Source organism: Geotrypetes seraphini, chromosome 5, assembly GCF_902459505.1.
Source record: "Geotrypetes seraphini chromosome 5, aGeoSer1.1, whole genome shotgun sequence".
Taxonomy (NCBI): Eukaryota; Metazoa; Chordata; class Amphibia; order Gymnophiona; family Dermophiidae; genus Geotrypetes; species Geotrypetes seraphini.
This window is the reverse complement of record NC_047088.1, coordinates 99,486,150-99,511,266: the sequence shown is the minus strand read 5'-3', so window position 1 is coordinate 99,511,266 and position 25,117 is coordinate 99,486,150. Positions and strand designations below refer to the sequence as shown.

Sequence of the window (25,117 nt, the reverse complement as noted above, 5' to 3'; positions counted from 1 at the left end):
TACTTCTTTCCGATTCCGCAGACGGAACATTCCAGTCCGCATCCGGCAGGTTGAAATCTCCCAACAGCAGAACCTCCTCTTTCCTTCCAAACTTTTGGATATCCACAATCAGATCCTTATCAATTTGCTGCGATTGAGTCGGAGGTCTGTAGACTACACCCACGTAGATAGAAGTTCCATCTTCTCTTTTCAGAGCAATCCATATCGCTTCTTCCTCTCCCCAGGTCCCTTGCATTTCGGTCGCTTGGATTTTGGAGAAGAATGGCTGGTTTGAAATCAGGCAAAAGTTAGAGGATAAAGAGTTGTCATTGGCAAGATTAAGTTTCTTCAGAAGTGGACAAACTGAAGCGTATTTCCAGATAGAAGGTACTACTCCCTCACTAAGATTGCGATGCAGCAAAGGCAGGGGGGTTGGAGCTAATGTTGTTGATAGTTTCTTTACTAAACACTAACCCCCTCTTATATTAAACTGCATTAGTTGTGTTTAGCGTGGTGAGCCATGCTGCTCCCGACACTCATAGAGTTCCTATGAGCGTCAGGAGCAGCGCCGCTCTCTGCGCTAGAAACATGCAGTTTCGTAAAAGAGGGGTATGTTTATACCCCTGGCGGGGGAGATATCATGATGAGGAAGGTGGTTCTCCCAGGGTGAGGCTCATTCCTTGCACTTCAGATGGGTTGACCCCTGCGATTTCCCCAAATATAGGAAAGTCGACTGCATAATTTTTGGTAGTGGGGGAATGAGTTCGCGCTTTCCTGATAAAAAAAAATTATCAGATATACCTGGTAGATTAAAGGAGGAGCAACAGGAGGGGCAATGTGGGTTTTAAGCTGGTGGAGAAAGGAAAAATGGAGCTGAGAAGATAGTGGGGAAAGACCTAAAGAGGCAAGTAAGGATGTTAATTTTTCTTCCCAGGCCTTATCAAGAAAGTCAAAAGAAAGAATAGTAGGATTGTAATCTGGGTTTACTGTAAACTCAAGTGAAATCAAATAAAACAAAGACTACATGGGATCGATTCAAAGAACGTGAAAGACAATGATTGAAATAATCTTTCTTGGCCTTCTGCAATGCAGTTTGATAATCCCAAAATCTAGACTTAAATAATGAAAGAGCGATTACAGTCCTGGATTTCGTCCAAAATCTCTCAGCTCTATGGACATATGTTCTAATTAAATGGAGAGGTGAATACCAGGGGGCTTTTTAGGAAAAAGGTTTAAATGTGATATTGTTTAGTGGTGCATGTCCAATGATAATTTCTAAAAGAACTGAATGAAGACATTCAATCTGACTTTCAAAGTAAGTAGAGTCTAGAGAAGGGAGAGTAACCTTAAGATCATTATTAATTGCAGTAATTGTGCATTCATCAAGAACACAAGGGAAAAGGCAGAACGGAACATTTAGGGGAATAGGAAGAAAATTGAAGCATGAAGGAAATAAGCAAGTGATCAGTCCAAGGGTAGAGAATAACCCAAAACGAATTGGGTGAGACTGCAAGGCCATTCAAAGTAAATACTAACTTTTTACAAAAGCACAGAAGTTTTTAGTGCTGGACGGTGTGCTGAATGCTCTGCACTGCTCCGACGGTCATAGAGTTCCTATGAGCATCAGAGCAGCGCAGAGCATTCAGCGTGCTGGCTGGAACTAAAAACTCTTGCGTGGTTTTGTAAAGGGGGTGGGGGGGGGGGTAAGTCTAAAAGGTTCCCTGCTGAATAAGTGGGGATATTAACATGTTGAGTAAGACCAATGATGGAAGCAAATGAACGAAAAGGACAGATAGCAGCGGAGGCTGGAAAATTGAAGTCACTAAGTAACAGTAGTGGGCTATATATAATTGAAGATTCTGCAACAAAGGCTAGAAGTTTTTCTAATGAATCAGTTAAAATAGAAGGGGGCTGATATACTAACACTAGAAAAATGGTGCATTTTGATTATGAATTGAAACTCGTAAAATTAAGACTTTCAGAATTGAAAGAGGTTTGTGAGAGGCTGAGCAAAGGGTAATGTTAAATTTAGTAGTATAAAACCAAACTCCCCCATCCTGGCATGAGGGATGTGGGACATGAAATGAAAGAAAATTAGGTTGACAGGAGTCAAGAAGAGTGGATGTATTGCTAGGGCGAAGCCAAGTTTCAGTGGTACATACAATGTTCAAATGATGTGTCTGAATAAGATCCAAAAGTAATGGTGCTTTATGTCTGAGAGACCTCACATTAAGAAGCCCAATGTTTGTTCTGGAAACAGAGAAAATGCCAGTAGAAGATCCATGTAGAACAGGAGGAGCAGCAAGTTGCCTAGAGCTAGGTGGGATGAGGCAGAGGGGGGATGTTGTCGAATAAACATAGGAATGGAAAAAGAGGATAAAGCTGAAAGTGGTAGCATAGCCAAAGATTGTAAAATAGGAAATACCGGGATAGACCAACAGAAGCAAAGTATAAATACTAAGGAGGCGACCAAGGAGGAGCCCCAAGGAGCACATGCCAACAGTGCAAACATTTTGTACTGGTTGGGTGGAAGTACTTTACAGCGTGTGACGTTACCTGATTATGGCAGCGGGTCAGGAACAGAAGAAGTTGTAAACCGCCTAGAACCGCTAAGGTCTGGTGGTATATAAGAATAAAGTTATTATTATTATTAAATGATAGCGTTGTAGGTCTGTAAAAGCAGAAAAACCAGGACAAAATTAAATTTTACATCTCACATCAAGTGTGTGGCTGCAGCAAAAAAAAAAAATTAAGAACGGATAGTAAATAAGGCCAGGAATATTATAATGCCTCTGTGTTTCTCCATGGTGCATCCCCACCTTCAGTATCATGCACAGTTCTGATCGCCATATATTAAGATATAGTAGAGTTAGGAAAGGTTGAAAAAAGAGTGACCGAAATAATAAAGGTGATGGGATTCCTCTCATATGAGGAGAGGCTAAAGAGGTTGGAGCTGTTCAGCTTGGAAAAGAGAAGCTAAAGGGGTGTAACTGAGGCCTACAAAATAGAGATGACACAGGGACAAATTTTTCCCATCCCAACTCAGTTTCCCCTGTACCATCCCCATGAGTTTTGTTGCTGTCTTTGACTCTGCTCCATTCCTGCAAGCTCTGCCTTAACCGCATAAGCCTCAAACGCTTATGATTTTAAAGTGTTTGAGGCTTATGCAGATGAGGACAGGGCTTGCAGGAATGGGGCAGGGGCAGGGGCAGGCAAAGAACTTCACTGGGATGGGAAAATGAGTTCCCGTGGGGACGGGAAAAAATTTGTCCCCGTGTTATTCTCTGCTACAAAATCCTGAGTAGTGTAGAACAGGTAAAAGTGAATCACTTTTTCACCCTTTCAAAAAGTACAAAAAACAGGGAACAGTCAATGAAATTACATGGAAATACCGTATATACTTGAATATAAGCTGACCTGAATATAAACTGGGGTAATCTTTTCCCCACAAAAAGGAGGAAAAAAGGTTCACTCATATATAAACTGGGTGGTTAATATTCAAGTGCCCTGCCCAGCTCTGCACCCAGCCTCACTCCCTCCCCTGCCTGGCTCTGCACCTTGTCCCCCTCCCTTCCTGCCCTGTGCCCTCTCTCTTCCGATGTCTTGCAGGCCTCCACTGGGCCTGCTGTAAGACCTGGGGGCCATGACAGAAGGGATCCCTCCCACCTCCTGTCCTGGCTGACTTCAAAAACTTTTACCTCCCTCCTCCCCCGCATATCAGGCAGGTGGGTTGGGGGCTAGGGTAATGGCAAGAGGAGGGGGAGGACACTATCATGGGGTGAGCTTTTTTGGTTGAGAGCATTTTTGTTTATGGTTTCAGTTTCTGCTGCAACCAAGGAGCCACTTTCAGTTGCAGATTTGGTTTTAGAAGAAGCCAAAAATTCTGGGTTCAGTCCAAAGAGGTGATTAAATAAACTGAGCTTGATAGATAGGAAAAGTGCATTCATAGAAAGGCATAGAGATAACAGAAAAGATAAAAGGAGCTATAAAAAAGGAAGTAAATTAGATTTAGCCCATGCCTTTTCAAGCCAGTTACATTCAGAAACTGAAAGAAATACAAATGTTTGGAGAAAAAGAAAAAGAGAACATATGCAACAATAGTCATACTGAGTCAAACCAATGGTCCATCTAGTTCAGTATCCTGTTTCCAACAGTGGCCAATCCAGGTCACAAGTACCTGCAGAAATCCAAATAGTAGCAACATTCTATATTACTGATCCCAGGACAAGCAGTGGCTTCCCCCATGACTGTCTCAATAGGAGACTATGGACTTTTCCTTCAGGAACTTGGCCAAATCTTTTTAAACCAAGCTATGCTAACCGCTGTTACAATATCCTCACAAGAACATAAGAGTTTCCTGTTTCAAACAATGGCCAGCCCAGATCACAAGTACCTGGCAAGATCCCAAGGAGTAAAACAGATTTTATGCTGCTTATCCTAGGCATAAGCAGTGGATTTCCTCAAGCCATCTATGGCTTATGGGCGTTTAACCTTTTTAAAACCCTATTAAGCTACCTGCTTCCACCACATTCTCCTGCAACAAATTCCAGAGTTTAATTACATGTTGGATGAAGAAATATTTTCTCTTGTTTCTTTTAAATCTTCTATTTAGTAGCTTCATCGCATGACCCCTAGTCCTAGTATTTTTAGAAAGAAAAAACAATCTATCCTTTCCACTCCACTCAATATTTTATAGACCTCTATCATTTCTCCCCTGAGCCATCTCTTCTCCATGATGTAGAGTCCTAGCTGCTCTAGCCTTTTCTCATAGGGAAGTCATCCCATCTATTTTTTCATTTTTGTCACTCTTCTCTGGACCTTTTCTAATTCCGCTATATCTTTCTTGAGATACAGCAACCAGAATTAAACATAGCATTTGAGGTGCAGCTGTACCATAGAGCAATACAAGGGCATTATAACATTTTCATCTTTGTTTTCCATTCCTTTCCTGATAATTTCTAACATTCTATTTGCTTTCTTAGCTGCCGCCACACACTGATCTGAGGCTTTCAATGTATCCTCAACAATGACATCTACTGTACGGTAGATCCTTTTCCTGGGCCGTGATTCCTAATGTGGAACCCCTTAATCACTGTAGCTATAGTTCAGGTTTCTCTTTCCTACATGCATCTCTTTGCACTTGCTTACAATACAGGTCATGAAGATTCAGGAAAGAAATATTTTTAAAAAAAAGGGATAAATGAAAAAAGATAGAGAAAAGGGTCATCCATAGTGAAACAACCAAGTCATAGGACCCACATTTTCTCATGTTTATTGATGGCATATCACTTTTCAGATTTCATCTCTAACCTTTACCTCCAGTATGTTGGGTGTTTGGCAACTAGATCCACCCCTGCTTGCTTGATCTTTTGGACTTTTTCTTGGGAGGGCCAGCAACTGAATGAAAAGTAATATCCTCCCCATTCTCACACCACTTTTTGCCTTGGCCACTCAAATATCCACTGGGGTAAGGGATTCTCGATGACAGGGACGAGATCCACACAGACCTCTAGCCCACGAATAGGGACAGAGAAAGTTACAGCTGGAGTTTCCTGCTGCAAGTGACGTAGATTGATGTTTGGATCAGGCAGGAAAAATAAACAATCTTAATTCATATAATTCATTTGCGAACTTTTGTGTTTCTAGTGACTTTCACGCATATAGTTTGAATGAATTGCACTCACAATCCTTACCTTGCTAGGAAGCTAATAGCATCTGCCACTTTCTTTTTGAAGGTAGCCAACACTTTCGCAGGCATCAGCACTGGAATGTTTGCATCCCTGTCGTTCCAGTCTTCAGCGCCTGGCTGCTGATATGGTATCACAAGGACATAACTCTCATCGGGTGCACTTTCCAGGCACCAGACAGCCTGCTTTAGGTGTCTAGTGTTGGCCTGAAAGTTGGAGAACCCCCTGAGAGGCACCAGGAAATCGAACTCATTGGGGGCGGAGACCTTCAGGCTCTCAATGTAGCTTCCAGACTTGCGAAAGTGCCTATTGAAGCGATCATCATGAGCCTCCACGGACCTTAGGACTTCCTCTACTATGGGTTCAAGATCTCCTTTCTCGAGACAAGCATGGAGTGCTGAAGGAAGTGGCTGAGTGTGGCCTGAGACAGGGAATTCCATTGGGAATTCCTGCGGCTCCTTGCCAAGTTCATCAGTTCTTGATCTGACCTGAAGGATAGTGTGAAAGTGTTTCAGGCACCTGCTCCCCGCACAGATCCCGGTTAAGTGCACCACGATGTTTCCACAGGTCCGGCTAAGAGCACCATGATCCTGTTCAAAGTTGGCGGGTTGGCTCGTTTCCTGTACTAAACACTGAGCTCTTACATCAGGATGTCAACAGCAGAAAACAAACAATAACTGCTGAATCATTAAGCCTGACCCGCCCAGCAAGAATTCCCACGGGACCAGAGTTCGGGAGAGTCAAGGTGCGGAGCACATCTTCTGAGCTTCATGGGATCTCAAATGGACCTCTGAGGGAGAAAATATTTGGTGTGTGCCAGTGTCGGCAATAGTTTCAGGATAACAATCAAGTTCAAGTTTCAGGTTTCAGGTTTATTAAAATTTGATGAAACGTTAATCATAAATTCTAAGAAGCTCATAATAAAAAAAAACCCCAAACGCCTAAAAAGTGGCCTAAATGGGTACTTAGATGATCAAAAAGCCTGATCGTCCAAGTACCCATAACCAAAGCTGGTTTTAGACGTATCTAAAACCAGCATAGGCCTTTCCCCTGCCTCTAAACACACAGAGCGAAAAGAGGCGTTTTTAGAGGAGGGGAAAGGGCGGGAGGTGGGCTGACCTATACCTAGGCGTAAAGCAGGTATAACCAAACATTTTGAAAGGTTGCCTAATCGGCACTTATACGTTTTGACTTAGACCAAGTCAAAATAGGTATAAGTGCCGAAAAAGGGCCCGCTGAGCTGATGGAGGCTGGCGCGATCAGCTTAGCGGCCCTGCAACCTACCCACCCCCCACCGCAACCATCGCGGCAGGAGACATGGCTCATCTCCCCTGCTGCGATGCGATCACCCCTCTACCTGAACTACCGTGACCTGTGGCAGGAGAGATGCCCAATCTCTCCTGCCATGGTTTGTGGCAGTTCGGGTAGAAGGGTGATCGCATCGTGGCAGAGGAGATAGCCAATCTCTCCTGCCGTGATGCATCACCCCCCACCTACAACGATCTGGGCAGGAGGGAGCCCAAGCCCTCCTGCCTCTTCAAACCGTGACCCCCCCAACAACATCGGGACAAGAGGGAGCCCAAGCCCTCCTGCCCCGTTGAGCCGCGACCCCCCCTGCCGACATTGGGTCAGGAGGGAGCCCAAGCACTCCTGGCTAGGTGACCCCCCACACATACTCAATCTGGGCAGGAGGGAGCCCAACCCCTCCTGCCCAGGTGACCCCCCCTACCCCCCACCCCCACTAAGATACGGGCAGGAGGGATCCTAGGCCCTCCTGCCCTCGACGCACCCCCCTCCCAAGAATGTCCCCCCGAACTCCCGATCTGCCCCCACCTGCTAACCTGCGAGACCCCCCCCCGCTGACCTCTCGACCCCCTCCCTTAAATTTATCTAAATTTTTCTCAGACCTTAAATGTGAAGGTAAAGAGTTCCAAATTGTAGGGGCTATAGTTGCGAATGAAGAAGCCCAATGGGTACCAATGATTTTTATGGGTTGTTTTTTTTTTTTTATCCTTTTTCAAACAATATCACAAGCATCCACTTGTTACAGCAATTCAGAGTATTCAAATAATAAACACACCATAAATTCCAATATTAACATAATAATCAAGGAAAATCCTTCCAGTGTTAAGATTTTTTTTAAATTGAAAACATTCAAAGGAAATTTTAAACTCTTAAGAAGACCTCAATTATACAGGGAGAGACAAAATTTCAGAGATAAGGAGATCTCATTAATAGAAAACAATAATCAATATAATAAAAGAAATGGCTTAACGTGCATTTAAACTTCCGGTCTTTAACTACTGCTAACCTTAGAGCATTTTCTTAGTATCCAAGAAGCTACGAAGATGTTCAGACATATAGAAGATATATTTAATACCGGTGTATCTTATCAAACATTTGCAAGGATAAATATGCAAAAAAGTTGCCCCCAAACTCTTTACTTCTTCTCGCATAGCAAGAAACACCTTCCTCCGATCTTGTATAGATTTTGTTACATCTGGAAAAATCCAGATTCGCTGGCCCAAAAACGGGTCCTGAGAATGTCGGATGAAGGTTCTCATTATAGCATTTAGATCTTGTTCGAATACTAATGACAATATTAATGTACCACGATATTCAATATTTTCTTGAGTGGTTTCCAATATATCAGTCAAATTATTTAAATCCATATCATGAAGTCCATCCTTTTGCTTGTCCGGTAAAGAAGATTCAACTTTTCTTGGAAGATAGAATACTTTATTTATAGGAGGAATTGCTTCAGGAGAAAATTTCAAATTCTCAATAAGATACTTTTTAAACATATCAAGTGGGGTAATAGACAAAGACTTAGGAAAATTTATAACTCTAAGATTAAGGGCTCCTTTTATCAAAGCATGCTACAGGAGTTAGCGCATCAGATATTTCATCACGTACTAACCCCTGCGGCAAGCCTAAAAACTAACGCCTCGTCAATGGAGGCGTTAGTGACTAGCGCGGCAGGTGGTTGAACGCATGGTATTCTGCGCGTTAACCGCCTACCCGCACCTTGATAACAGGAGCCCTAAGTCTCCTACTATGATTCTCCAGTTGTTCAATCTTCTTTAAAAAGAAAAGTCTATCTTTAATTAAAGTTCCAGTCGATATTCTCATCTGTGAGAACTGCAGCAATTTCTTTATTAATTTGGTCAAATTTGCCTGAAGTTTCAATTTGCATATTATTTACTGAGGTAGAAAGGTCATCCAATTTACTCACTATTTTGGTGATATCGTCGGCAGATTTTGTAAACGCATCTTCGAGTTTCTGGAGTACCCACCAAATGCTGTCCAATGTCACCTTAGTCGAGCGGGTATTCTCCGCTCCTGGACTTGTTGGTAACTCTGCGCTCAAAGCGGTGTTGGGCTCCCCACTGCGTGAAGCCGCTGGACTCAGAAGGACTGCAGGACTCACGTTCTCGACGTCCTCTGGCGTCGGCTTAGGTGGCAAGCGGATAGCCGGAGGGGAGAGTGAGATCTCAAATCCCATAGCTCCGGAGGCTCCCTCCAACGGAGTCACTGCTGGGCTCTTACCCCCTTCAGAACTGGCTGGACAGCTAGTAAGAAAACGCTCCATCAAAACTTGACCGGGCAAGGGGGGATCAGCCCGGAGAAATCCCTTGCGTTTAGTATGAGGCATCATCTTTGAAGAGGAAGAGAGAAAACGCTCTTCTTCTAAAAGGTAACAGCTAAGGAATAGCAAGGCACGGTGGAGCGTAATTGACGAGCTGTTAGCACGCCGCCGCCATTTTGCTCTCCATGATTTTTATGTTTAATCATTTTTATTGGTTTGCAATAAATGAGATCATAACATGTACAACATTAGTGTATAGAACTCCAAAAACACAATTCCCAGTCCATGCCTTCTCCCCCCACCCTCCCCTCCGGGAACAGCAGCAACTGTGGGTTTGACAAAGTGAAATGCTATGAAGCAGTACAGGAAAACATGAAATATCCAATCAAATCAGTATCAAATTCATCCTCTAATATAGGACATCAGTGTATTACTAAAAGGAGTCCAACACTGAGGAAAAATATGACCAGCACGTGAGTCTAAATCCAGAATATTTCGGCGTTCCACCAATGATTTTTAAAGATGGGATGTGAAGAAAGGTGCTGAGATGCTGATCTTAAGGTTCTCAAAGGATCATGAGGGATGAGCAACTTATGAATGAAGGCTTATGGGATCAGGGGAGGAGCTTGGGTGGAGTCTGGGCGGATCTTTTGCCCCCCCCCCCAAACAAAAAAGTGTTCCACTGCCTATGGTGGTGAGTGCTGAGCACTTCCAATATTAAGCAAGCTCCTTCACTGGACCCAGGAAGGAGCAATTTGTACGATGTTTAGCACCCCTGTCAGTCATCTATGTTCTTCTGTGGTTTCTTCTGCACGTTTCTCTATAAATATTCTTTCAGCCAGAAAGCCATATCAGCTCCTTTTTGAAGGAACAAACACACATATACATTAATGCTATTATTTTAAGCTACAAAAACATTTCTATTCATCTTGTTAAAGAGAAACATATTGATCAGTGTACAATATCCATATGTTCCAATCTGTAGCTAGAAAACATCCATTCTCTCAGCGTTGTCAAACTTTTTGTATTGGTTTTTATAATCCTCTGAGAATCTGTGGTTTGGAAATGTTATTTTGGCAATATATTCTCATCTGTGAGACGTGCTCTTTTCTTGTATGTCATGAAGTTCTGGAAGGGTTTAAAAGTGAATATGTTTCTTGTTATGTAATTTCCTTTCATTTCAGCAGTCTCTAGATGCTCTTTCCTTTGCGTTACAGAGTAACAGGCTGGCTTTAGGAAAGATCTGAGGATTAGCAGGCTGCCGGCGGCATGTTCCAATGCTGAGCCCCCTTAGCATGGCGGGGGGGGGGGGGGGGCGAGGAGAAAAGGGAAATGCCCCTCTATCATGCCTCAGATAAAGTCTTAATTTTTTAAACTGATGTTTATTGAACACATTTTCCAACAAAACAATACAGTCAGTCAGTTCAAGTTGTTTCTTCAATGTACAACTTTTACACAACACAATTGTAAAGAAACCTAACATTTTAATCAACCCCCCTTCTCTCCTCCCTGTACAGAATCAGCAGATCCCAACAACAAACTACATCATCAAGAACAAAGCACCAATTATCTCGTCTCCACAATATAAAGCTTTTACATCATTTTCCAGATAAAGACAATTTATTAAATATGATGGCTGTAAGCCTATACATACCCCCTCTTTTATGAAACTGCGATAGCAGTTTCTAGCGCAGGGAGCCGCGCTGAATGACCCGCACTGCTCCTGACGTTCATAGGAACTCAATGAGCGTTGGGAGCAGCGCAAGCTGCTCAGTGTGGCTCCTGCGCTAGAAACTGCTATCGCAGTTTCGTAAAAGGAGACCATAGTGTACCACCCCTCCAGTTTCTCCACCCCTTCTTCCAGTCAGGGGTCACTGGCTGTTTACACTGCATTCTCACTGCAGTAATACCCAACTATAGAAACAGATCTCCTCCCACATCCATATCAGGAACAGATCAAAGCTGTTTACTTATAAAATATATAGATAAATTATATGTGGATACTTATTTTGTACCCTGGGCAATAGAGAGTTAAGGAATGAGCCGCAACATCGCAAATGAAGTTTAACATGGATAAGTGTAAGGTGATGCATGTCGGCACAGAAATCTTATACACGAATACAGAATGTACTCGGAGAGACCCCCCCCAGGAAAGAGACTTGGGAGTACTGGTAGACAAGTCAATGAAGATGTCCGCGCAATGCACGGCAGCGGCAAAAAGGGCGAACAGAATGCTAGGAATGATTAAGAAGGGGATCACGAACAGATCGGAGAAGGTTGTCATGCCGCTGTACCATGGTACGCCCCCACCTGGAATACTGCGTCCAGCACTGGTCGCCGTACATGAAGAAGGACATAGTACTACTCAAAAAGGTCCAGCGAAGAGCGACTAAACTGGTTGAGGGGCTGGAGGAGTTGCCGTACAGTGAGAGATTAGAGAAACTGGGCCTCTTCTTCCTTGAATAGAGGAGACTAAGAGGGGACATGATCTAAACATTCAAGATAATGAAGGGAATAGACTTAGTAGATAAAGACAGGTTGTTTACCCTCTCCAAGGTAGGGAGAATGAGAGGACACTCTCTAAAGTTAAAAGGGGATAGATTCCGTACAAACATAAGGAAGTTCTTCTTCACCCAGAGAGTGATAGAAATCTGGAACGCTCTTCCGGAGGCTGTTATAGGGGAAAACACCCTCCAGGGATTCAAGACAAAGTTAGACAAGTTCCTGCTGAACCAGAACGTACGCAGGTAAGGTTATACTCAATTAGGGCCCTGGTCTTTGATCTAAGGGCTGCCGTGGGAGCGGATTGCTGGGCACGATGGATCACTGGTCTGACCCAGCAGCGGCAATTCTTATGTTCTTATATTCTAAGTGACTTGGCAAGAGTCATAAAGAGCTGCACTAGTAGGAATCAAACCCAATTCCCTTGGTTCTCGGGCCACTGCACCAACCCATAGGCTACTCTTCCAATCATGGATTACTTTTTTGAACAGTGTTTTTTTGCAAATGGATATGTTTGCATTTGCCATATAGAATGAGCGTCATTTAGAAGGCACTAATATAGAAACAAAGCTTTTCCAGAGAAGAGAAAATGGTAAAATTAGAGAGTATGAATTGAGGTTGCGGTGTGCTAGACTTAGGAATAATGGTGGGAAATTATTTTTTATGGAGAGAGTGGTTCATGCCTGGCATGCCCTCAGTGGGAGGTAGTGGAGAGGAAGACGATGATGAAATTTAAAAAAGCGTGGGATGAACACAGAGGATCTCTATTTAGAAAATGAATGGTATAAAGTGAAGAACTAAGGCCAGTACTGGAAAACTTGTATGGACTGTGTCCTATATATGGTAATTTGGTTTAGGTTGGACTGGGGAGGAATTCCAGTAATTAGGAACATGAGGACAGTGCTGGGCAGGCTTTTATGGTCTGCATCCTGCAAATGACGAGATAGTTTGGATGGGCTGGAGTAAGCTTCGACGGCAACGCCAGTAGTTGGAAACTAAGAACAATACTAGGTGGACTTCTACGGTCTATGGCCCAGAAATATCAAAGAAAAAAAACAATTTAATCATGCATTTATAATGCATGTAACTATTGTGCAGACTGGATGAACCATTCAGGTTTTATCTGCTGCTATTTACTATGTTACTATGATTGTGATCCTCACTAGTCTCATAAAGTATGGAAGCTTGCTATCCCCCTCCAGGGAAATAAACAGCCTTATAATGAATTGTAGTAAACATCCCTGAAACTGTTTATAACATTTTTCAATAAAGCCATCCAACCTGGGGGATTTCCCTGGCTTCATAGTACGCAATACCTGCCACACCTATATCCTCGTGATGGGATGATCTATTAAGCCCTCTCTTGCTTAGTAATTTTTCCCAACTCCATCATCTTCAGTAGTCATCCATGGAATGGAGGGAGGGAAAAGAAAGGAAGAGAAATTGAATCCAAGGGGTGGTGTTGAGGGAGTGAGTATAGAGATACTGGATATGAAGGCAGTTGGGAAGACAAAAGGAGAAATGGTAGACTCTGGGGTGGTGGGGAAGGAGGGATAGAGATACTGGATAAAAGGGTAGTTGAGAAGAAAAAAGGAGAGATGGTGGAATGGGAATAGTGGGATCCATTGCTGTAGCCACCTAGGTACAAAGCAGTAGCAGAGGGAAAACTTCTGGGCCATCGAAGGCAGCATGTTTATTTTACTCATTCTGCAAGTGGCCTGAAGAGTGCAAGAGTAGCTGCCTTATAAGATCTCATGGAGGGGAAGAATACATGAGGTTGCTTGGGGACAACAGGGGGGTGTTATTAGAGAAATGCTGGACTGCGGGGATGGAAAGGAAAAAAAAAGAAAGAAATGTCAGACCTCCAAGGAGGGATGGGATAGAGAAGGACAGAATAGTGATGCCAGACCATGGTAGGGAGGAGGAGGAGGAGGAGGAGGGAAGGAGAGAAGAGGAGATACCAGACTACAAAAATGGAGAAAAGGAAGGAGAGAAATGTCAGACTACTGGAGGGAGAAGGAAGGAGAGAGATGCCAGACCAGGGAAGGGAAGGAGGAGAGAGAGGTAGGTGAGAGGAAGAAGAGAAGGACAGGGAGATGCGAGACCACAAAGGGGGAAGAAGGAAGGGAAGAAGGGACAAGAGATGCCAGAGTATGGGAAGGAGAGGAGAAAGATGTCAGACTACCAGAGGGGGAGAGAAAGAGAGGAGATGCTACACAGGGATGGGAAGGGAAGAGAGATGCAAGAAATGTTGTTTAAGAAAAGATGGGAATAAGGGAGAAGGAAAAGATAGGAGATAGTATAAATCGATAAAGGGGAGGAGAGGGTAACAGCAGAAAGAAGGAGGAGATGGTGCATGTGGATAGATGGGAAAGGAAGACATGGAACAGTAGATAGATTTGAGAAGTAAGCAGAAAAATTGAAGAAAGTTGAATATTAAAAGTTAATGCCAAAAGTGGATGTAGGTCAGAAAGTGAAGGAAAGAAAAGAGCATAGACAGAAGGAAGTGCAGCCAGAGACTGGGAATAGATGGTTTGAAAACCAAAATCACCAGACAACAAAGGTAGGGGAAATTATTTTATTTTCAATTTAGTGATTGAATTGTGTCAATTTTGAGAATTTAAATCTGTTGTCTATATTTTGTACTGTCCAGAAAGAAATGCATTTGTTTTTATTTCTCTGGTGTTGTACTGCATGCAGAGTCTGGCATCATAGGGTTTCATTTGTGTGTATTAGGACTTTTAGTTTGTGGTCCTGTATCTGCATAGAATTTATCTGTGTTCTGCATATGTAACCAAGGCCAGGGGTTCTGGTAGGAATAAATATTGAGAAGTGCCATAACGTGTCCTTTGTGTAGTTTAATTTTGTGGTTAATCATTATATATTGTTAATAAGATCATTGGCAGTAAAATGTGGTTTTGTTTGGGGTGGGGTGGGGGGCAAAAGCTCCACCCCAGACCCTGCCCCCATAATAATAGTACTAATTGTAATATTATTTTTTCCATTCAGTTTTCATATATATACACACAATATAATCTTATTAAGGGCACACAGTGGTTAACCACAAAATTAAACTACACAAAGCACACTGTATGCTTCTCAACATTCATTCCTACCAGTACACCTGGCCTTAATCACACATGCAGAACACAGATAAAACCTATGCAAATACAGGACCACAAACTAAAAGTAGTAATATACACAAAAGAATCCCTAAGATTGCAGACTCTACATGCATTACAACATCAGAGAAATAGAAATTAATTTCTTCCCCAACGGTGCAAATTATAGATTTCAGATATAAATTCTCAAAACTGACACATTTCAATCACTAAATTGAAAATAAAACAATTTTCCCTACCTTTGTTGTCTGGTAGTTTTATTTTTCTAATCACCTTTTCCTAGTCTTTGATTGCACTTCCTTCTGTCTGTGCTCTTAACTGTGTTTCTAGGCCTTCTTATCCAATTGCTGTTTTTTTCTCCTTCTTCACTTACTGCCCTACATCCATCTTTCAAAATAGAACAAAACACATAAAACCCTCTCATCAATACTGGGCAAGTTTCTCAAATAGTATCTTCATATAACATTTTAAGGCTTTTAAATATTTAAATGTGTTCACAAGCTCTTCAGCAAGGTGCCACAGCAGCGGTACAATGTCGCTGGAAAGGTGCTTGAATTTTAATCATAACACATTGGATGGAGCAAGGATACTTGCTTCTACTGGAATGGCAAATGTTATGGCTCTACAAAAGTTGTTTAACAGTAGACCACTTATCTGAAAAGGTCAGTTCATGGCTCCAACACAGTCTGTGTTTCGCTACGCTACATCAGGAAGCCGGAAGGATGAGCTTTTTATATTGATTTTATTTGCAGTGTGCAGTGCCTAAGAAGAACAAAAATTTGCTATGAAAATTGTGCTCATAGTTAAGAAACAAAATTCATATAGCAACCATGTATTTAGAACATTGTTTTAGTCTGGCTGCAAGGCAGGTTACCTGAGTCCTTTGGTCTACACACACTTGATGTTGAAAAAAGATGCCCTGGGGAACTGCACCAAACAGAGGCTGCAAAAAAGAAGCAGCCCAGCTGACGTCAGTAACCACAGGGAGCATGAGGACCTGCCTCTCTTACTGTGATTGGTCAGAATTGTATACTGCTCAGGAGAGAAGACTCTTACTATGATTGGTCAGGATGGTATGCTGCTCAAGAAAAGAGACTTTTGCTGTGATTGGTCAGAATGATATGCTGTTTAGGAGAGAATTCAACTATATGACAGCACAAGTGTACAAAACTCAAAAGCAGAGAGAGGAAGAGCCAAACGTTAGGAAGCAGGAACTTTGTACAGAACATTATAAAAAACCTTCCAGACAGGAAAAATCATCAGAGCAGAATAAAAGATTACAAAACTGCACACCACTCAACCTCTATGTTTAAACCTGCAGGGTGTATGGATTTTAAGCGGTAAATCCACCGCTGTTCGTTCCTCCATAGTGTTCTAGCTAGATCCCCTCCTTGGGGCAGAGTAACTGTGTCAATGATAAAAAACTGCAAATCTGACGGCTGGTCCCTAGATCCCTCCAGTGCTGCACCAGAGGGGCTTCTGTTACTCCTTTGCGCATTCTGCTGAGAAGATGTTCGTGTACGCGTGCTCTTATAATTCTAGTGGTACACCCCACGTATATCTTCTTGCAGGGACATATAACAACATAAAGAGCTGCTGCAGAGAGGCAGTCAGTAGACTACTGAAGGGAATACGTGACATCTCTGTGGGTGAACGCTTGTATAGTGATTGCGTGGGCACAGACCGCGCATCGGCCGCAGGGTCTGTGTCCCGCAGAGCTTTCCAAATTTCTCTTATGAGTAACATATTGAGATCTTGTCACACATTCACGAAGATTACGCTGACGTGCAAAAGCAAATCTGGGACCCTGCTGGAACACCTCATGGGTGCTTAGCACCTGCCAGTGCTGTTTGATAATTTTCTTGATAGCAAACGCTTGAGTTGAATATGGCAAGACGCATGTCAGATTTGTTTCAGAAACCCTATTAGAGGGTTGCAATAAACATTCATGAGGTGCATATAAGGCTCGCTTGTAAGCATGTTTAATTACTTTATGAGGATACCCTCTCTCCACGAACCGGCTCCTCATCTCCTGTGCACGCTCTTTATATTCATCAATGTGGGTACATAAACGCCGTAGCCTCAAAAATTGGCCAATCGGTACATTGTCCTTTAGGTGTTGAGGATGAAAGCTGGTATATTGCAATAGATTATTGCGATCAGTAGTCTTCCTGAATATGGTAGTGGTAAATTGCCCCCCTTCCAGGGTGATCAAAATATCCAAAAATGGAACTTGAACAAAACTGGTATGTGCTGTAAATTGTAAATGGGTGTTACAATCATTCAACCACATCAAGAAGATTTGAAACAACTCCCCGGATCCTGTCCATATTAGAAATACATCGTCTATATAGCGCTTCCACACTAGAATGTATTGAATGTACTCTGAAGTGTATAGGAACTCTTCTTCAAATTTGGAAACATACAAACAGGCTATAGAGGGGGCCATTGTAGCCCCCATCACTGTTCCACATATTTGAAAATAGAATTGGTTGTTGAATTCAAAAATTTTTTTGCTCAACGCGATGCGTGCCAAAGCTGTCAACAACTCCACTCTCTGAGGATTGATGCCTTTAAGCGTGAGATGATGTTGTATCAATATCACTGCTTCCTCTTGCGGAACATTGGTGTACAGAGCCGCAACGTCTAATGTGGCCAGAAGAGCTCCTGGGGGGACATTTGTTAATGATTGTAAAAGTTGTATCATGGATGTAGTGTCCTTAATATAGGACGCTCCTTTTTGTACTTCCGACTTGAGATGAAAGTCCACCAAATCTGACAAGGGCTCTAGAACTGAGCCTATGCCTGATACTATGGGCCGGCCCGGAGGGTTATTTAGAGACTTGTGGATTTTTGGCACAAAATATATCACCGGAGTAATAGGATGTGGTTGGAACAAATAATCATATTCCCGTTCAGTAATAATTCTGTCTTCTAATGCTCGGACCAAAATGGCTTTTATCATGTCTTGCAGGTGTGGGGTGGGATCAGATTCTACTTGTTGATAATATTTGACATCAGACAGCTGCCGGAGAGCCTCCTTCACGTATAGTTCAGAATCTAAAATTACCACTCCCCCACCTTTATTAGCCGGACGAATCACACTCAACCTATCTTGAGATAGGGTGAACATGGCTTGTTCTTCTTCCTTAGACATGTTATAAACCCTCCAAGAAGATTGTAAATTGGAGACAGATGCTATGACCAAATTTTCAAACACTTGAATGTGTGGGTCACAGGTTCCCGGAGGCACCCATCGAGACTTCCTCTTCAGTGTACTGTACATTTCTTGATCAAGATCAATGTTGTCACATTCCTGAGTGGTGGATGGCGCTGCATCAGCTTTATCCCAGATAAACTTTAAAAAATTTACCCGAAAATCAAACATGCTGAAATTATTAGCTGGGACAAGGATAGTCCCTTCTGTAAAGTTGAAAGCTCTGCTCTGGTAAGTTGTCTCATTGAGAGGTTAAAAATATTTTCACCAGCCCCCAACTGGAGCTTCACCGTTGGTTCCTCCTCTCTCTCACTGGTTTCGCTGTGGGTGCTGTCGAGGCTGGTTGCCGAAAATTTTGTGTTGTGCTGTTGCTTTGATCTTTAGATACAATGGCTACTTGTTTAGTAGGCTGTGGTTTGTTGCGGTCATCATCCGAGGGCTCTGTATTAGTATAAGTGGATGGCTTAGACCACAGTTCTTCAACCGCCGGTCCGTGCACCGGTGCCGGTCCGCAAAAAAATCTTGCTGGTCCGCGCAGGATTCAGGACCCCGCCGCAGCAAAAGGTGCCGGCGTCAGCTGATGTGCAACTTCCTGTTGCCGTTGCTATGCCGGCACTCCTGCCTGCCACCACGGACTCCTGCTGCGTTTGTCTCCGCACCCCCAGAAAAGCAGCGGCAGGTCTGTGTGTTTTTAACTTCGGCACACAGCTGCCCCTAGGCAGTATTTTAGCGCGGTTTCATGAGGCAGCCTCGGGGCCTTTGGTAGGCCGGCCCACATCGCATCATCAAAGGCTGCCTCATGAAACCGCGCTAAAATATTGCCTAGGGGCAGCTGTGTGCCGAAGTTAAAAGCACACAGAGCTGCTGCTAGCCTACATAGAGGGAACATTTTCTGGAGAGGGAAGGGAGAAGGGGTACTCCTGGACAAGGTAGGGGAAGAGGCTACTGCTGACAGGGGAGAAGGGAAAGGGAAGGGATGAGAATTACTGTTGGATAAGGGGAGGAGGAAAGGGAGAAGGGGTACTCCTGGACAAGGGAGGAGAAGGGGCTACTGCTGACAGGGGAGAAAGGGAAGGGACGAGAGTTACTGTTGGATAATAGGAGGAGGAAAGGGAGAAGGTGTACTCCTGGACAAGGGAGGGGAAGGGGCTACTTCTGACAGGGGAGAAGGGAAAGGGAAGGGACGAGAATTACTGTTGGATAAGGGGAGGAAGAAAGGGAGAAGGTACTGCTGGACAGGGGAGGAGGAACATTGGAAGGAAACAGCTGGCAGGGAGATTAGAGGAGGGGAAGGAGTCAGGATGGAATGGAGAGATCAGATGAGGGAAAGGGGAGAGACAGAGGAATGACAAGGTAGAGAGAGATTGATGCTGAGAAGGGGGGTCAGATGAAAAATAAGGAAAGAGGGACAAAGATGCTAGATCTGGTGTAGGAGAGAGGGGCATAGAAAGAACGCAGATACCATATGGGAGGGTGAGGGGTGAGGGCAGACAGTGGATGGAAGAGGCAGATGCTGGATTGAAGAGACAGAGGGCAGACGCTGGATGGAAGAGAGTGAAAAGACGATGAAAGCAGAAACCAGAGACGACAAAAGGTAGAAAAAAATAATTTTATTTCTATCTTGTGATTAGAATATATCAGATTTAAAATATGTATCCTGCTAGAGCTGATGTTAGACATAACTGGGGAGTGCAAAGCCCAGGCAGTGCGTCTTTAGCTTCCAGCTGGCTTAGGGCTCTCTCTGACCAGGAGGCAGTTGCCCTAGTTGCACTCTCTCTAACACCATTCCTGCCATGTGTGACTGCGATATTCTGTTAGCATGATATTTGTGTAGCATTCTGTAATAATTTGGCTTATTCAGTTTTCTTGATAGTAGAGGGGATATATGTGAAGGGGAGGGGAGACGGGGGTTTTGTTGATCCTTGCCCTGTATTATTTATATTTATAAAATGACAATTGTACAGAATATTGTTTCTTTTTATACTTTAATAAAATATGTTCAATATAAAATCATAACTATTTGAGGCTTGTGCGGATGGGATCAGATAGTTAATGGGACCGAGCTCGCAGGGACAGGGCGGCAATGGGGTTTTAAAAAATTTCAGTCTTATTAGTTTGCCGGTCCACTAAATAATTATTTTATTTCCGCCGGTCCATAGGTGTAAAAAGGTTGAAGAACACTGGCTTAGACTGTTTGGATTTTCTTGTCTTGTCCATCCAATTATATACATAGCCTTTTGCATAGTCAATCTCGTCGCGTCTGAACTTCTTGATTTTCGTCTGTTTAAGATCTGCCCAGTATTTATCCATTTCATCCTAAAATGCCGTCAGCCGTTCAGTAAAGGCTTCTACTTCCAGGGATGTCCGCAACAATTCTTTCTTTAAGAAAAAATCTTCCTGATACTGTGTCAGGACTGATTGAGTGGTCTCTATTATCAGTAACATAAGGTCAAGAGAGCACTTATTGAGGACTGAATTCCATCTTTCTAAAAATGTGACATTGTCCAGAAAGAGTCTAGGCTCCTTCTGGATTCTCAGACCTCTAGGTATCCGTTTAGCTCGACAGTACTCCGCCAGCGTGGCGGCATACAGCTCAGCCCGAGTGATTCTCTTCTGCAAATAACCCAGTTGTACCCAATCTAAAGGTGCTTGTACTTCATCCTGAGTCGTGAATAATTTAAATTTAGACAGCAGGTCTGCAGCTTGGGTGTCATCAAAGGACAGGACACTTTCCCATCCAAACGCAACCATGAAGGATACCCCTACAATTGCAGGTTTGATCCAAACAGACCGGGGATTTTAAATTACAGTCCACTTGAGGGGGCAATACTTTCAAAATAGAACAAAACACAAAAAAAACCCCTCTCATCAATACTGGGCAAGTTTCTCAAATAGTATCTTCATATAACATTTAAAGGCTTTTAAATATTTAAATGTGCTCATAAGCTCTTCAGCTCCCCAGTCTGTTTGGATCAAACCTACATCCGTCTTTGGCATTAACTTTTAACATTCAACTTTCTTCCATTTGTCTGCTTTCTTCTCAAAATCGAATTTTCCATGTCTACCCATCCCTTCCCATCTATCTATGTGTACCATCTCCTCCTTCTTCATCCCTATTCCCATCTGTTCATAAGAAGCATTTCTTCTATTTCTCTTCCCTACAACACCCATTGCTATGCACCATCTCCTCCCTTTCTTTGCCCTTCCCCTCCATCCCTGTGCACCATGTCCTCCCTCTCTCTCCCTCTCCCATGGTCTGACATTTCTGTCTCCCCCTCTTATGGTCTGACATCTTTCTCGTCTCCTTCCCACAGTCTGGCATCTCTCTCTCCTTCCCTACTACTTCCTATGGTCTAACATCTCTCTCATTTTCTTCCCATTTACCACAGTCTAGCATCTCTCTCTCCCCTCCTTCTCTTCCATTTCCTGGTCTGGCATCTCTCTCCTTCCAGTGGTCTGACATCTCTGGCTCCCTCCTTCCATCATCTTTCTCAGGAATCTGACATCTCTCAAATCAACTCTCCTCCCTCCCAGAGAAGCATTTCTCCCTCCCTTCCTCCTTTCTGCCCTCTGCAGTCCAACATCTTCTCTCCCTTCCTCCTTTCTGGTCTCCCTCACAATCCAGCATTTCTTCCTCTCTCATCCGACTTCTAATATGTACAGCATCTTTTGTCCCTCTCCAGTAGTGTCGTGTCCAACATTTCGTCTTCTATCAACCCTCTCCAACACCATGCTGCATCGCTTCCTCCCTTCCCTCCACCATCATGTTCAACATTCATTCCTCATGCATCCCTTTCCATCTGTTCCAGCCTTCACTCTCAACCACAACATCCAATATTTCTCTCTCCCTCCTCTCCACCACTATCACGTCCAACAATCCTCCCTCTTTCTTCCTTTCCCCATGTATACCATCTCTCTTTCCGTCCCACTCCATGAACCTATGTCCAACAATTCTATTCTCTTCTCTGCCCCACTGGCAGCACCTTTTTCTCCCTTCCCACCACCCCACCCATGCAGCATCTCTCTTTCCCTCCCTTCCTAACTCCCTGTGCCTCTCCCCCCCCTCATTCCAGTGACTATAAATAAGATTATATGTATATATATATATATATATATATATGAAAAATGAATGGAAAAATGGCATTACAATTAATACTATTATTAAGGGGTGGGGTCAGGAGCAGAGCTTAGGTGAGGTATGGGGTGGAACTTTGAGCAGGGTCTGGGGTGGAAATTGGTGGGGGTCTGGGGGCAGAGCTTGAGCACTCTCAATCATTTTGAAAAGTTGGCTTTTATGCTTCATGGTATCAAGGTAGCAAAGGTAAAAGGAGAGGGCATCTTAAAATAGGAGGGAAAGGCCTGTTGTGGAGGGGGTCTGAAGTTATTCTGTGATCAGTTATCTTGGCTTATCTGGTCTGCACTGTTCCCTCTAAGCTCTACTGTGTTCCACCTACAGTTCTGCTAGTGGAGGGTGACGTTTCAATATTGTGTTTTCAGTCACTAAAGACATTCAGGATCCCTGGAGTCCTCCTGCAGAATTTGCCTGTCTCTCATTATTGAAAATGTGATACTGAAACAGCACTACCAACTGGCAGGACTTTACCCAGAGGACTGCCACACAGTGGGAATAGTGTCGGTCTGGTGTAGCTGCAAACATGCTAATCACTTTAAGGTAAGTCAAGATGAAAATACTCATCAGATGAAATAAATCTTTAAGGCTTCTTTGAATTTCTTGTAGGACAATTTGTTTTAATTCCTGTAAACCGTGTCGAGCTCCACTTCTGTGGAGATGATGCGGTATACAAACTTAAGGTTTAGTTTAGTTTAGTTATGGAAGTCAGGATCAGAGTGAATTGATGTGTAACTGGAAATTTCAGAATGCTTCTTATGTAGACATATTGATAAATTGGTTCTCATAGATTTAAAGGGGGAGTGATTTGGGTGTGGTTTGGGTGATCTAAAGCAATTATACATGTATTTAAAAATTTCCCTTTGAATTTTGCACCTCTTCTGAAGCACACGTATATTTTGATGAAATGTTCATTATGACCAGAGTTTGAAACATGCGATTGAAGAGGCTATTGTGTTTAGCACTGGTAATTTCTAGCACCTTTAAGGGATATATTTATCAATATGGACTACCATTAAGACATCATATTTTACCACTTACTTGTGATATTTTATACAATGAGTCCTAGTTACTAATAACTGGGGTTAAAAGTACAATAACATGTCTTAACATGTTAGTACCTATGCCCCTGAATTTGTCTCTCTTGCATGTATAATTATATGTAAGATGGCTCTTATACATATAATTGTTGGTACTTATACATGGAAATACCAATAACTTACTCATACTTGTGTAATCACTGATACTTACACATAGAAGCTGCCAATTTTTTATTAAAATATAGGTTTGTGAAATCGATGCTCCTGCTGACATGCCACAAACTAATTGCTTTTTTACCTGTGTCCTTATGAGTATTTTACAAAAGGTAGAGCTTTTTCTGAAATACCAGTGAACTTCCACTCCTAGCTTGAACCTCCTAGTGCCTAATTAAAGGTCCTAAGAAAAAAAGAGCTTCACAGATACTGATTTTAACACAAATGTTGTGAAAAATTAATTAGAATCAGTGAATCACAAAAGATTAAAGTAATCCAGGCATGTGACTGATAAATTTTCATCAACATTTTTTTCTTTTAGGAAGCATGTTACATTTGATTAGGAATTTCATCAGTAACATATGGCCAAGGATTCAAAGAAACTTGTATATCTAATGGCCGCTCTAAACATTAAGGCCTAGATTCACTAAAGCTTCCGATCCTGTACCGATGATCACAAAACCAGTTTTACTGGTTTTGCGATCGTATATCTCCTTCCCATTAATTTTCAGCAAAAAATTATGGATAGTGCTATTGAAAATCCCTCTAGGTGTCCTAGTGTTATCCATTTAATGCCAGAGTACTGTTAAGACAGAGTGAGGGTGCTCCACTCAGCTATACAAGTGGTTTAATTTAGGTCTGCAACCCCCCCCCAAAAAAAAACAACAAAAAAAACAAACAAACAACAACAACAATCAGTCCTAAATTAAACTACTTAGCTATATCCAGAGTGTCTGAATATCTTTTTTTTTCTTTTCTTTTTTCCATAGTGACTGAATATCATCCCTATTCCTACGAGCTACCAGTGGCATGTGCTTTCTATGTTTATTCCATGCCTCAACCTACTGTATATGGATAGCAGTACTGAGTATATGTATTTTTAAAAATGCTCTGGCTAGTGCTTAAAAAAAAAAAACCTCTTGCCACCAAGTCTGAATATTGACCTGATTGGAGCCAAAAGCAGAGTGTCATGCAATTTAATAAGTTAGAGTTTCTCCAATTATGTTTTTTATTTCTAAAGTAAACACTTCTGGCTTTGAAAGGAAATACTCTTCACATTTTGGATCAAGGGTGAGATCCAAGTTACAGTCACTGTCTTATTAAAAGAAATAAAAGTGGATCTGATGTCTATAAGTCTGCACTTTACTTTCTGTCCAGCAGGTGGCACCATTATTCCACCAGTATCACAGCAACACCTGCTGCTGTTTCAATATTTTTAATATCCTGTTTATTGGCAAACAATAAGATACAAATTGTGTGTTTTGCTATTCTATCATGTGCATTAATGAAATAATCTGAGCACTAAAGATAGCATACTGCTAATGAACATTTTCAATTAAGCAACTATTATAACCTATTAAATACTTTCTTAATCTACTACAATTCTATCTCATTTTGCAGCAGTCATACCTCACATTCAACTCCCAGGGACAGTTATCTCATTTTATTGAAAATCTATTTCTCTCTACAATTACCATCTATAAACATACTGTGCAGAACCTTTTTTGTCTCTCTAGGGAACCAATCAATAAAGTTACCTCATATTGACAGAAATTCACCTTGTGAAGACCTATTTTTCTCCATAGGTTAAATCTCTCCATCTCCAACAGATTTATCCTAAGGGTAATCCAGAGTGATT

The 25,117-nt window shown here is 42.5% G+C and overlaps 1 long non-coding RNA gene and 1 other non-coding gene across 2 annotated transcripts in view; both read left to right on the top strand.

Moving 5' to 3' along the window:
• LOC117361023 overlaps positions 1-25,017 on the top strand; it is a 79,992-nt gene extending 54,975 nt beyond the window's left edge. The window contains exons 3-4 of the long non-coding RNA XR_004539575.1: positions 22,594-22,768; positions 24,249-25,017. This is a non-coding gene — a long non-coding RNA (uncharacterized LOC117361023). The remainder of the gene's footprint in view (positions 1-22,593; positions 22,769-24,248) is intronic.
• On the top strand, positions 597-758 carry LOC117361676. Its single transcript, XR_004539715.1, has one exon. It is a non-coding gene; the product is annotated as a U1 spliceosomal RNA (small nuclear RNA).
• Positions 25,018-25,117: the final 100 nt, after the last annotated feature.